General features: G+C 39.4%; 1 protein-coding gene and 1 pseudogene across 3 annotated transcripts in view; both read left to right on the forward strand.

Annotated features, from left to right (window-relative positions):
- Positions 1-13,514, forward strand: part of GRID2 (glutamate ionotropic receptor delta type subunit 2) — a 1,526,424-nt gene that overhangs the window by 918,433 nt on the left and 594,477 nt on the right. The gene's annotated exons all lie outside the window — the stretch shown is intronic.
- On the forward strand, positions 193-9,203 carry LOC110150596 (DNA replication licensing factor MCM4-like; annotated as a pseudogene).

Below are 13,514 nucleotides of genomic sequence, written 5' to 3' on the forward strand. Positions count from 1 at the left end.
CTTGGTGCTGTATCCTCTTTGCAGAAGAATCACTTTAATGAGAATTTAGGCTCTTATCAACAGAAGTGCTTGAGAATTAAATTGAATACATTGGCAGAGGAGGATTTTTTAAGTGAAAAATGAATAAGTCAAATCTAAACTCAAGGTGTTGCCAAAATCCCCCAGCTCTATTTCTATGGAGAGTTGGCAGGTATGAATCCAAGGGAGGTTGTTGAACATGGTTCCGATCCTGCCAATTTATTAATTCATGGCTTGGCTTGGATGCAGGAACCTGAATATATTCATTCTTCGGAAGCTGTCACACAGAGGCAGAATAATAGTTTGGGAGGTTGCTTAGGAGACACTTATTTAGTGAAAGTATCCGTAGGAGGGAAAAAGAGACACTGTAATATGTAGGTATTTCTTATGGAGCAATTCAATATGTAAAATGTTTCTGTTAGAAAATTTATGATCAAAACAAATGATTTTATATGATAATTATGAAGTTTTGTTTGGGAGAATATTTGTGTATTTTTTCCTGTAAACTTGCAAGCCAGTAGCATTTTTTAAAGGAATATATCTATATTCTATATCTAAAGGCTAAGTTTGAATGATATGTATGATAGCAAAAGTTCTCTTTCCTTATTTTTTTTTCTCACATTTTGAATTGGCCTTGAAAAGATAGTCATGTTTTTCCAATCATATTACTTTGCCTCACCTGAGTGTTTTGTGATGTCCAGGCTGATGACACTTTACAAAACAAGATGATTTACTACTTGCACAGGACCTCCTGAAGAGAGCAGAGTGGCCCATGCAGGCCCAGGCTGGCTGTAGCAGAGCGCTGTGAATGGGCGGGACAGTTATAGTAGTTAAGGGGGAAGCTGAGAATAGTTCCCATTTACTTGGGCTGAAGATTTTATAGGCTTAAATTTTCCAGGGGTTTCAAAGAAGGAGATCCATGATGGGCTTTCTTGATCAGCCTGTCCATATGTAGGGCCTAATGAGAAAGGCAGCTTAAAAAGAAGTCAGCTGCTAAACATCACAGATGAGGTCAGGCTCTTTATTACAATGGGAATATTCTGGTGATAAAATTCTTAATTGCATTCAAGTAGCCACTGCATGCCTATAATCTGACCATGTACTGTACACTTTACAAAACCTATGTACTAATGCGAGGAGTGCGTTTTTAGTTGCTCGGTTCCGACTCTTTGTAACCCTTTGGATTGTAGGCTGCCAGGCTTCTCTGTCCATGGGGTTCTTCAGGCAAGAATACTGGAGCAGGTTACCATTTCCTACTCCAGAGGATCTTCTGGATCCAGGGATCAAAAAACAGATTCTTTATTGCTGAGCCATCAGGGATTTCCAATGTAATGTGTATAAAGAATTAAAAGAGTGAATGTCTGTCCTTTAATTAATTTGCATTCTCATCATGTAGATGAGATAAAAAGAGTTAAAAAAAAAAACAATGCAGTTGACATGAACCTATAATGTCCAGTAAGAAGGAGGTGGTGGTTTCCAGGGAACTTTATAATTTATTTTGTTGCTCTTGTTGTTCTGTTATTCAGTCATGTCCGACTGTTTGAGACCCCATGGACTGCAGCATACCTGTCCTCCCTGTCCTCACCATCTCCCAGAGCCTGCTCGAACTCATGTCCAATGAGTCAGTGATGCCATCCAACTATTTCATCTTCTGTCATCCCCTTCTCCTGCCTTCAATCTTTCCCAGCATCAAGGTCTTTTCTAATGAGTCAGATCTTTGCATCAGGTGGCCAAAGATTTGGAGTTTCAGCTTCAGCATCAGTCCTTCCAAGGAATATTCAGGATTGATTTCCTTTAGGATTGACTAGTTGGATCTCTTTGCAGTCCAGGGGACTCTCAAGAGCCTTCTCCAGCACCACAGATCAGAAGAATCAATATTTCAGCCTCAGCCTTCTTTAGGGTCCAAGTCTCACAACCACACATGACTACTGGAAAAACCATAGCTTTGACTATATGGACCTTTGTCAGCAAAGTAATGTCTCTACTCTTTAATATGCTGTCTAGGTTAGTCATGGCTTTCCTTCCAAGGAGCAGGTCTCTTTTAATTTCATGGCTGCAGTCCCCATCTACAGCAATTTTGTGAATTGGTAGAGTGGGTGCCTTCGTATTTATCTTCTTTTTTCAATAATAAGAGACTAATTTTCAAGTGATCATTTCTTTCAGAGAATATCAGCACTCCCAAGCCATTTCTATTTACATGGATTTTATAGATTATTTTTTAGAAAGTTATAATTTTTAAAATAATGAACCTTTCATTCATAGACATGGAATCTATCTATATGGTCATCTTCTTATAACCCTCAGTAAAGATTTATGGTATTCTTCATATTTATTTTCATTGTTTTTATTCCTGAAACTTCACAGGGTTTTGAATATGCTCACCTGTGTGTATGTGTGTGTTTGCACACACTATCATGGATTGGATATGTTTCCATTATATTTTTAAACTAGTCATCGTACATACAATGAACTGACCTGACCGACTTTTAATACACAACTCTGGTTTCTTACTTCTTTCTTTGGACTTTATTCCCTTATGCTTTTAAATACATATTGATATTATCTTTCAAAAAGTCCTCAGTACTTAATTCTAATACTTCAAATGTTTTTAAAGCCTTGAAAAAATATTTTCTTGGTACATTTGGGAATGCAGTCTACCAGGTACTCTTGGAGTCCTTCAGGCTTTGGAGCAGTAAACTTCCCTTCCTGCCAGTAAGGGAGCCAGGCCATCTCTGTGTCAGAGACAATGATGCCAGGATTCTCCCCATGTAACAGAGCTGCAGATGAGGCTGGCCAGGCCTGGAACTGGCTGACAGAGCCCTGTTATGCAGGACATAGTATTTTCCAGCTCTCCTCTGATACACTCTTCAGGAATTCCTCTTGGTTTTGTTCTTGGTTGACCAAACAACATATGTTACTCTCAGCTTTTAGATAGAGGAAACCCCAAGCAATGGTGTTACGGGCATACCCCTGAGGCAGAGGCCTGACCTGGGGCCTGCACAAAAACGTCTGCAGGTGGTTTTACAGGATGGGCCAACAACAGAAAATAGAATGGCCGGCGAGCAGTTTCTAGGACAAAAACATGTGGTTTGAGGAACAGATATAAATATGGAAACCTGCAAAGCAAATTTTTGAGATTTTATTGACCTGGCTAAAGATGAAAATATTGCCATCGATACTGCTGAACCTCTATACATACACTTACTTGAGAAAACAATTATTATTGGGGAGCCGTTTTTAAATGTAAACTGTGAACACTTAAAATCATTTGACAAAAATCCATACAGACAGCTCACCTGCCTCCCACTACAAGTTACCCTAACCTTTAACATGGCTCTCAATGAGATCTTTGACAGTTAACCTGACTCAATCTTAGAATATCAGATTCAAGTAGGACCATTCAGTGTGCTGAATATGAGAAACTGAATCCAGAAGACATCGGTCAGCTTATCACCATCTGTGCCATGATGATCAGCATGTCCTAGCTGATTCCAGAGATGTATGGGGCCTCCTCCAAGTGTCGTGTGCACCCACACTGTCCTAGTGAAGATGGACTGGGTCAGACCACTGAGCCTGCACATGTGCCTGCTGTCCCAGCACAGGGTGGTGCTGACCCACGATTGCCTTGTGCTCTCTGACAAGCAGATGATCAGACTCCAAGATTCTCCTGAAAATAAGCTTGCAGGGCAGATGCCTCATGGTGACATCCTTTTGCTCACAATGATATTGTTGATAAGGTTCATCTTGGGGACAGAGTGAACATTACTAGCATCTATCCAGCTGTTCCTATTGAATCAATCCAGGAGTGAGTCATGTGAAGTCTGCCGACAGAACCCTCATTGGTATCATTCATTATCAGAAAACGGATGCAAAGTGTCTGCATGAAGGAGATAACGAGGCAGAACAGAAACTTTTTCAGAGAAGCATGTGAAATTGCTTAAAAAACTTTCCAGAAAAACAAGCGTTTATGAGAGATTTGCTTCAGCCTCAGGTCCAAGCAGTTAAGAACAGGAAGATTTCAAAAAGGAAATCACTTCCGCTTTTCCGGGAAATAGGGAAGGGTTTTGGTCACACAGGAAGAGGCAGATTTCGTGCTGAGATCAACCTCCTGCTGTGTGGCGACCGCGGGGGGCCAGCAAGTCCCAGCTGCTGCAGTGTGGGTACAGCCTGGCCCCCTGGGACCAGTGCATAACTGGGAAGGATTTCAATGATGTTGGCCTGACAGTGTATGTAGTGAAAGACCCTGAGAGGGGGCGGCTGGTACTGCAGACCGGCGCCCTTTTCCTGAGTGACAGTGGCATATGCTGTATTGATCCTTAAGAAGATGAATCAAAGTACACAGCCAGTACTGCTCAAAGTCAGGGAGCAGCTGACTCTCCTCACCAAAAAGCCTGGGATTATTCGCCAGCTCAAGGCATGAACATGTATCCTAGAAGTAGCCAATTCTACTGAGTCTCAGTGTGTATGTTAGTTGTTCAGTCGGGTCCAACAGACAAGCTGGCCAGACTTCTCTGTCCATGGGATTCTCCAGGCAGGAATACTGAAGTGGGTGGACCTTCCCTTCTCCAGTGGATCTTCCCAACTCAGGGATCCAACCCAGATCTCCTGAACTGCAGGCAGATTATTTACCATCTGAGCCACCAGGGAAGCCCACTGAATCTCAGTGTAATGCTAAAAATAAATAAATAAATAAATAAAACACATAAGAAATATCCAGTGACGACATATATTATTATCAAAGTTCAGTTTTACCTTCCTTGTGTTAGACCTCAGATTAGAGCCTGTGGCAGGCATCTGGCTCCATGGATACAGCCATGCCGAAGGGCCACGTTATCACAGCACTGGATGCCGAGGTTGACTCAGGAAGCCAGTCAGGCTGTCACTGAAGCGCCAGGAGTGGAGGGATGGTCTCTGCATACCCTCAACAGCAGAAATCATTTAAATGGCTTAGCTGAAGCCCATGCCAAAGTATGATTTTCAAATAAGGTTGAAGTAAAGACACAGACCTCCATAAATATACTGTTAGCAGTATCCTGTTAACCCCTAGACTGACACTGTGGACCTATCTATTCTTACTACAGAAATCAGCGCCATCTGTCCTAAATGGAAAGAAAAGTTAGCTGAAGCACTGAAAAATTTATTTTATCTAAGAGTAAAACATCAGTCCAAGATACTCATAACTTTTGGAAGATGTTGGGGGACAATCTGACACAGCGATTACCAAAGATATCATATTCGACAAAGCATGGTGTGCCTCGGCTGATGTTGATTTTTTGATGGTGATTGGGAAAGCTTCTTGTTGCTCTGGGGCCCTGGTGAGCAGTGGAGTGTGTTCAGCTCCTCTGCGCTTGGTCACTGCTCTTGCTGCCATATATTTGAAGTAGAGGGGCCAACAGAAAGATATTCTTAGGCTCTGTTTGGTTTCATAAAAATTTTCTAGCCTGGGTTCAGTTTTTCTTAGTAAAATGTGTTTTCTTTTTTGTTGTTTTTTCCCACATTTTGTAATAAGTAAAAACATGGTTGCAATTTACAATATATACAGTCGAGATAATTTTCTTGAAGTGCCTTTGTTAGCAACAGGGCTTTGAATCTATGTATAGAGAGTGGGATATCAATCTTTTTTGACGATGGCAGCCAGGGTCATAGCTTTTGTGCTTAACTTCCTAATAGCAATCATCCATGTGCTTGGGGTTTTTATAATATGAGGTAAGGCTTAGACAGAGTCATTTTCGCTGTTAAAGCACTCAGTGTAATTCCTTCCAGAGGCTTGTTCTCATGGCTACTATGAAATCAGAATTAAATGATAGGAAATGATTATGTTCTGGGTTAATTTCTGCCATTTTATCCTAAGATATAAAGCTTTTCCCCAAATAAATGATAGAATTTAAAAAATAACAATAAAAGAAAACTTTTATTGGCTAATTAGTTTCCAGTTCCAAACTTGTATAATTTTGGTAATAAACACCATCTTGGTTTAATAAAAATGCTACAGTGTTCTGCTGTTAAATATATCAAGGGCATAATTTGAAAAGAGATTTTTTAAATTGTGTAAAGACTGTATCCTCTTTTTATACTTAAAACTTTTATTAGTAACTCATGTGATTTTAGAATAGCAAGATAAAATAAAGTTAATCTAACCTACTTTCTGCAATTTTAAGGTAGAGAAAACTGAGTCTCAGAAAAAGTAAATGAACTGTTAAGAGTTGGTTATGCAGCAAATCAGTTTTAAATATCAAGATTTCTGGTTTCCAGTTTTATGTTCTAGGTACCATACAATTTATCTGTTTTGTCATTCTTGGCAGTAGTGTCTGTTTACTACAAATCAAAATTATTGAATCTTCCCAGCTGGCACAATGGTAAAGAATTCCCCTGCCAATGTAGGAGGCACGGGAGATGCAAGTTTGATCAGTGGATTGGGAAGATTCCTTGAAGTAGGAATTGGCAATCCACTCCAGTATGCTTGCCTGGAAAATTCCATGGACAGAGGAGCTTGGAGGGCTACCATACAGGGAGTTGCAAAGAGTCGGACACGACTGAGCACAAGCTCAACAAAGAAAATGCACACATTCACTACCAGAAATCAGGGTATAGGCACCATGCGTTGATGTTATATAAACAATACTTTATTTTTAATATGGCCTTTTTCAAATTCCCTGAAGTTGGTATGTACATTGATGAGTCTGTAAAAGACTATTCCAAAACCCTTGACTACATTTTTTAACAACTCTTTGGGTGAAAAGTTTATTTTCACATGTATACATTCTTAATTATATGATGCTACATTTAAATGTATATTTTAGTAAGGAGTTTTCAGACTGTGTAATTTAAGTTTGTTGATGTTTCTTACCCTACAGCAAGCTTTCAAACATTTTAAACAAAATAAGTACAAGTAGGACTGCTCTGGAACAGAGTGGGAGAGAGTCTCCAGATGGACTCCCACCATGATCAGTTCTCAGAACCACAGTCTGAAAATCAGTTCTCTGGAGTATTTAGAAGTCAGTTTAATCTGTTATCCATATAGCTGTACTGTCTTTCTTACAGGTTGTGGAATAGAATTACACCCATGCAACATGGGTGTGTGATTTTTATTTACAGACCTGCTCTATGATTAAATGGCATTTTCTGTTTTTTTTCTTGCTGTTAATTTTGTAACAGTTTCCAAGAGTACACTTTGTTCATTCATACATTCATCATTCTTTTAACAGATATTTATCAAATGCCTGTAACATGGACTCTATTGTTCAAATGCTTTTATGTGATTTCCCAAAAAGCTACTTAGAACCTAGTTGTGAATAATGGCTAATAAGTATACACAAAGGTATACTCTAAGGTGAGAGATAATAAAGGGCCTCAAATGTGGTAAAAATAGGATTCTGTGGAATCTTAGCAGAGTCCACAATGTGTGATGCAAATCGGATCCATGCGTCATGGCTCAGGTGCTCCTTTTAGGGAGGACAGACAACTGAGTCCATCTGGGGCCTCCCTGGGCAGAGGGGTTCTGCTCTAGCCCTTTTCTGGAAGAGCATGTGCACATTGGCTGGTCGTTGCAGATCTAGGAAGGTCTGAGTGCCTGGCCTCCATCTGGGTTAACTATGAAGAGATACTGCACCTACAGACTGGCTCATGGGATCACCTGAGCTGCTGAGGAAGTTGTGCTGAATCTAAACCCTTCCCTCTGTCCATCCCCCCTTGCATATACTTTTCATAGGAGCACTTCAAAGAACCCTCCTAGACACCAGCACATCTCCATTTCAGAGCTGTTTCCTGAGGAACCTGACCTCAAGCCAAGAAAAAATTAGAAAAAATGTCATGGAACTGGCCATTTTCTTAACTTGAAAATCAGTCCATGGGGTTGCAAAGGGTCAGACAGGAGTTAGTGACTGAACAACAATGAATGTAAAGTTATGGAGAGGTACATATTTCGGGTGGTAGAGGCACTGTACTGACATATATATTGCAATAAATCACATAGACACTGACAAAGATTGATTAATTTACCAGAGTGCACAGAACACATAGAGTAGTTGAGAGTGGAAAAAGATTGAGGAAAGGAATTAATTTTGTAGGTAAATGAAAGATCTTAAAGAATTTGGGGGCATAGATAAGTGACAGAATCAGAGCTGAGTTTTAGAAAGAATATGTTTACATCTTTTGTTTAATTAAAGAACAAACTAAGAAAACAATTACATTCAAAATATGTTATTGCATATAAAAACACTGACATTTTGCATGTATTCGATACAAGTAAGCCTAACAAGATTTGATAGATCCTTAAATCAAATACTTCCACATTGGTTTAATTGATCAATTTCTACTAAATCCTTTGTGGTAGTTATTTTCAGTACCTAATGTGGAAAAGTAGAATATATAAACATGTGCATCTGTATCTCAGATCTTTTAGTATCAACTTGATACATGTTGATACATATTATCCTAAAAGAGATACACTGATACATATTGATATCTAAAAGAGTATTCTTTAAAATGGCAAAAATATTAAAAATAATTCTTATATGGTAATATATTCATTCAAATATTTATTGAATACTACTACCATATGCTGTAATGTGAGATCACAAAAAAAGGAAGAAAAATAGAAATATCAAAAAAAATTATAAGTGTGATCAGTTCGACAAAAGGGGAAATACCAACTGTTCTGGAAGTATGTGACTGGAGGACCTACTTAGGCATAAGAGGGATAGATAAGTGGGAACATTTATGATGAATAGGCATTATCCAGAAAAGGAAAGAGGAATGTATTGCAGGGATATAGAAGAGAATATCTGATGCAAGAGCAGTATCATGTAAGCAGGTTTGGAGGAAAAAAGAGTTTGGCATATTTAAGCATCTGAAAAAAGACTGAGGGGGCTGGAATAGAAACAACAGGAACATGGCTCTTCGGGAGCTGAACCAGATAGACAGGGAAAGATTATGAGAGGTTTTGTAGACCTTAGTGAAGTTCCTAAGCTTTATTTGACGCGCCCGGTTTGTATAGGGTCAGCTGCGAAGGTGCTGGAGCAGAAGCCCTGGAAGTCTGGGTCCGAGGTGACTGCTCCCTGTTAGTCAGTGGTCCCCCCGCCCGCAGCTCTGGGACCCCGGACCCCCGGAGGGCAGTGCTGGAGCAGCAGGGGCCCATGCGGGCTCTCAGAGCATTGCGGGGCCTGGGTTACAGAAGGCTGGTGTAGACAGAGATGCAGGCTGTCTCTGCCCTGCCGCCTGTGTAAGTGCCAACAAAGGCTGCCCCCTCCCTGCCCAGATGCTGTCCCAGGTCTGAGTCTCCTCTGTGTTCCAAGGCCTCGCTCCTTCCTCAGTCATGGCAGCCCTCGATCCAGTGCGGAACTGAGTCATGAAATAAGCAATGTTGGAACATTCGATAGACTCAGGCTGGGGCATGTGCTAGGTCGGTAGCAGAAAACTGGGCAGCCGCTAGCTCAGTCTCACACTGCCCTCTCTACCCTGCCTTGGGGGCAAGCCAGAGCATGCACCCTCTTCGCCGCCTCGTCCAGGCTTCCCATAGCCCTCCTCCTCAGTAGCCCTCCACCCCCGGGGCAGGTCTGCCCTTTGTCAGACCCCAGGCCTGGGAGCCCAATGTGTGCCGTAAATTGCTCACGCCCCAGGGAGGATGTCTGCCTTTGTGACCTCCCTTTTCCTCTGAGTCCCTTCCCAGGGCCACAGGTCCTAACCTGATTGATTGTTTTCTCTTCCTATCTGATTACATGAGAATTGTTTCTTACTGCCTTGGTTTTATCAGTCTGTCTGCCATTTTCCAGTTAGTTTTCAATAAGAGTAGTTCCACGTGTATATGTATTTTTGATGTGCTGCTAAGGGAATTTTTGTAAGAAGTCTTTCTTACTTCTTCTGTATTCTGTCTTACTTCTTATTGCCTTACTCCTTTGTCCTGATTGATTTCCCCTTGTTGACTTTTAAAATTTATATATTTAGAGTAACATAAACATATTATTTGCTTTTTGTGTTAAGTACTGTGTACCATTTAAAATTATAAACCTGAAGGAGAGAGAGAGAGAATTTAGGAAAACATAATGTGACTTACCAGAAACAGTACTGACTTGGAATATGAGAGAGTCTTTTGACAGAAATGGGTGCAAATAAACTTTTTGCCATAAGAGCTTTGAAAAATGCAAATCAGGGTCCTTAGAATAATCTTCTTGTGGATCCATCAAGGTTCCCTGCAACTTCAGGGCATTTGAATCATAAAGTGGATAAAACGGTATCCATTCTGATTTAATTTAATTCAACAGACATCTTTTGAGCAATCAGTGTGATTTGCATATGTTATATTGGACACACAGCTTACATGATCTAGAGGAAAAATATCAGGCACAATTTTAAGGCTTTAGTTCAGGCTCCTCAAATACCTAGTTGTCTGGGCACTGGTTTCTTCTCTGTGATGTAGGTAGCATGACCAGAATGTTAGTAGGTTCCTATTTCCTGCTCAGGTTGCTTCAGGTTTCTATTATGAAGGAATACTTGAGTGTATATGTATGCTTATAAGCATGAATATATATACTTAGTTACTCAGTCATGTCTGACCCTTGGTGACCCTTTGGATTGTAGCCCGCCAGGCTCTTCTGTTCAAGGAGTTCTCTAGGCAAGAATACTGGAGTGGGTTGCCATCTCCTTCTCCAGAGGATCTTCCCAGCCCAGGGGTTGATCCCGGAACTTTTGCATTGCCAGCAAATTCTTTACCCACTGAGCCATCAGATGTGGTGAATGTATATCTGTATCTATATACACATATACATATGCATAAATGTTATATGGCAACTCAAATTTTCCTAACCATTTTTCACAAATATTTATGTTTATTTATTTATTTTTGGCATATTGTATTCTAGTACTTATATACAAATTCTGTCTCTTTTCCAAGTATAAAACATAGTATATTCTTTTTCTCAGGGATTTTTCCTCACTGAAATTAACTGAAGAAAGATGAGGGCCTCAGGACACACTGCTGAGTCTGGCATCTCCCAGTGTGTTCATTGCCTTGCTGAGCTAGTTTATTTTCCAGGGTGTCTTTAGTTATCAAGCATATCTGCAAGTTGCAAGGAACCTAGGAATATGTATAAGGAAATTAGACTAGTGGCATAAATATTTGATGTTTCCTATGATCTTCCAAAAGTATCTCTGTTACTTTGCAGTTTCAAAAATAGGGATAAACCCTTCAGCCTCATAAAGAGAGTGAAATAAATACTTGGTAGATTTTTTTCCTTCTTTTTTTCCAACTTATCCTATCCATAAGGGCGCATCAAACTTTAGCCTTTTCAAGAACTGATTATCCAGTGGTAAATTATTCCCAACCTTTGATCTACTATTTCCTCTTCTCTTCTGCTTTTTATATTTGATGCACATTGGTATTTCTATATCATGTGTATGATGAAATCCAAACTGATTTTACTTGATATTTTTCAAAAGGTTTACTCTGGAGGCAATTATTACTGTCAGTTTAATGGACATTTAAAATTATCTGTATGCGTTATTCATACTATTAATGTCCCATTAGCTTATTTTGTTTAGAACCAGCTGTATCAAGAGATTAAAAGACCGCGACTATGCATGCACAAAGATAATGACTGCTCATTACCACCTGGCCAGCACACATTTTTACCAGTGCTCTAATTTCAATGTTGATCTGGAGATAGATGAAAACAAGAAGCTCAAAAACATGAGAATATTCTTAGGCAATCAAATAGCAGAGAGTTCAAGTCTGAGTCAGCTAAGCAGGGGCTTCAGTTAAAGGTTTTATTTGCTTGAAATATTAACCTCTCAAACATCCTTTATGCTACATGAGGGAAAGTTTTACTGATTACACATGCTAACAGCTCATTAAGAATATAACATAAAGCAGGTAAATTATGAAGTCAAAAAGGTGAAAAAAGATAAGTGGAGGCCACAGTAAATTAAATGTGAGTTCACTGATTTATGGAATTTTGTAACGTGTGCAATATGGACTAAAGTGGCCTATACTGCTCAGTACCAACTATGAGCCAGAGAAGAGACTGGCCCAGAATGGCTATGAGTATCAATGGAGAATAATAATAATACAGTGCCAGGCAGTCTGGTGATTCAAAGCTTAGAGTTTTCAGGAGGATAGCATTTTTGCATGGAAGCAATCATATTGATATGTGTATTGATACCCTCCTTTTCTTGGAAATAAAGTGATATCAGAAATGTAAGATTCTGATATAATTGGAAATATTACTGAAATAGATGTGTGATTGAAAGCATAAAAAGCACTTATGAAAATATTTCTGAATACCAGTAGTTTGAATTATGTGTAGTAATACAAGCTATATTCGTCAATCAAATTCCTATAGTATTTCTCATTTGGAGATATTTATGATAATAAGATCCACTGTCCTTAAACCCCAGGCTTTAAAACCTTAAGTGATAATTGGGCTCCTTGAAATATTAGTACTGAGTGAATATACAGTATCAGATTCCCTTATCGGAACAGGATAGTTTAGCCGTATCAAAGACAAAGGCAATCAAGAGACACTGACAAAGGAGAGAGAGTTCATTTGAAATTCTGCATGGCTCCGCCAAGTCCATTCTTCCCACATTGAACATACTTGTATGTTCTGTATCCAAAAAAGGCTTTGAAAGCCTATGTCACACAATAGGGAGCATTTACATTATGAAATATCCCTGTTTTTGCCCTAGAAAGTGTAAAGCTTTAGGACATTTTCCAGGGAGCCATAAGCCATTAGTTCATAGATTTGGAGTTTGTTTACTATAATAATTCTTCAGACTGGAACATCTTGTGAAGGGCTTTTGTAGATAAGACATTTCTTCCTAGTAAATATTACTCGTCCCTTTACCTGGAGCTGCAGTTGACAAGGACGTTAGACTCATTTACCTCCTTTTATCTCCCCCCGCCCCGCCCTGCTGCTCCATGAGCGTATACACAAAGACACATTTCAAAAAGAGGGTGGACAGAACCTAGACCAGCTGCTTTAACTCTTTACTCCCCAAATACTAGTCAAAGAAATATGTGCGGTGCTTAGTTGCTCAGTCGTTTCCAACTCTTTGTTACCCCATGGACGGTAGACCAGCAGGCTTCTCTGTCCATGGGGATTCTCCAGGCAAGAATACTGGAGTGGGTTGCCATGCAATTAAATATAACTGAGTCAAATTAACAAAAGTATTTTCCAAAGCTATGTAAATCTTCAAGCATATGAGTTTTGCAACCCTCATAAACTTTACTTGAAAAAAAAACAGGAGCATGACTATAATTTCTAGAGGAATTATAAACCAAAAAAATTAAATAATCATGGAGATAATGATGATGATCATCATACTAATTAAGCTCTCATAATTTATCAAACACACTGCTATATTATTTATGTAATCTTTTCAGGTACATACTATTATTTTGTATTACAGATGTAGAAATTGGGACATAGAGAAATTAAAATGACTTAGCCAGGTTTATACAGCTAGTAGACTCTGCTACCATTGATAAAATCCTGAAAGTT

The sequence above is a fragment of the Odocoileus virginianus genome, chromosome 21 (genome assembly GCF_023699985.2).
Source record: "Odocoileus virginianus isolate 20LAN1187 ecotype Illinois chromosome 21, Ovbor_1.2, whole genome shotgun sequence".
NCBI classification, from domain to species: domain Eukaryota; kingdom Metazoa; phylum Chordata; class Mammalia; order Artiodactyla; family Cervidae; genus Odocoileus; species Odocoileus virginianus.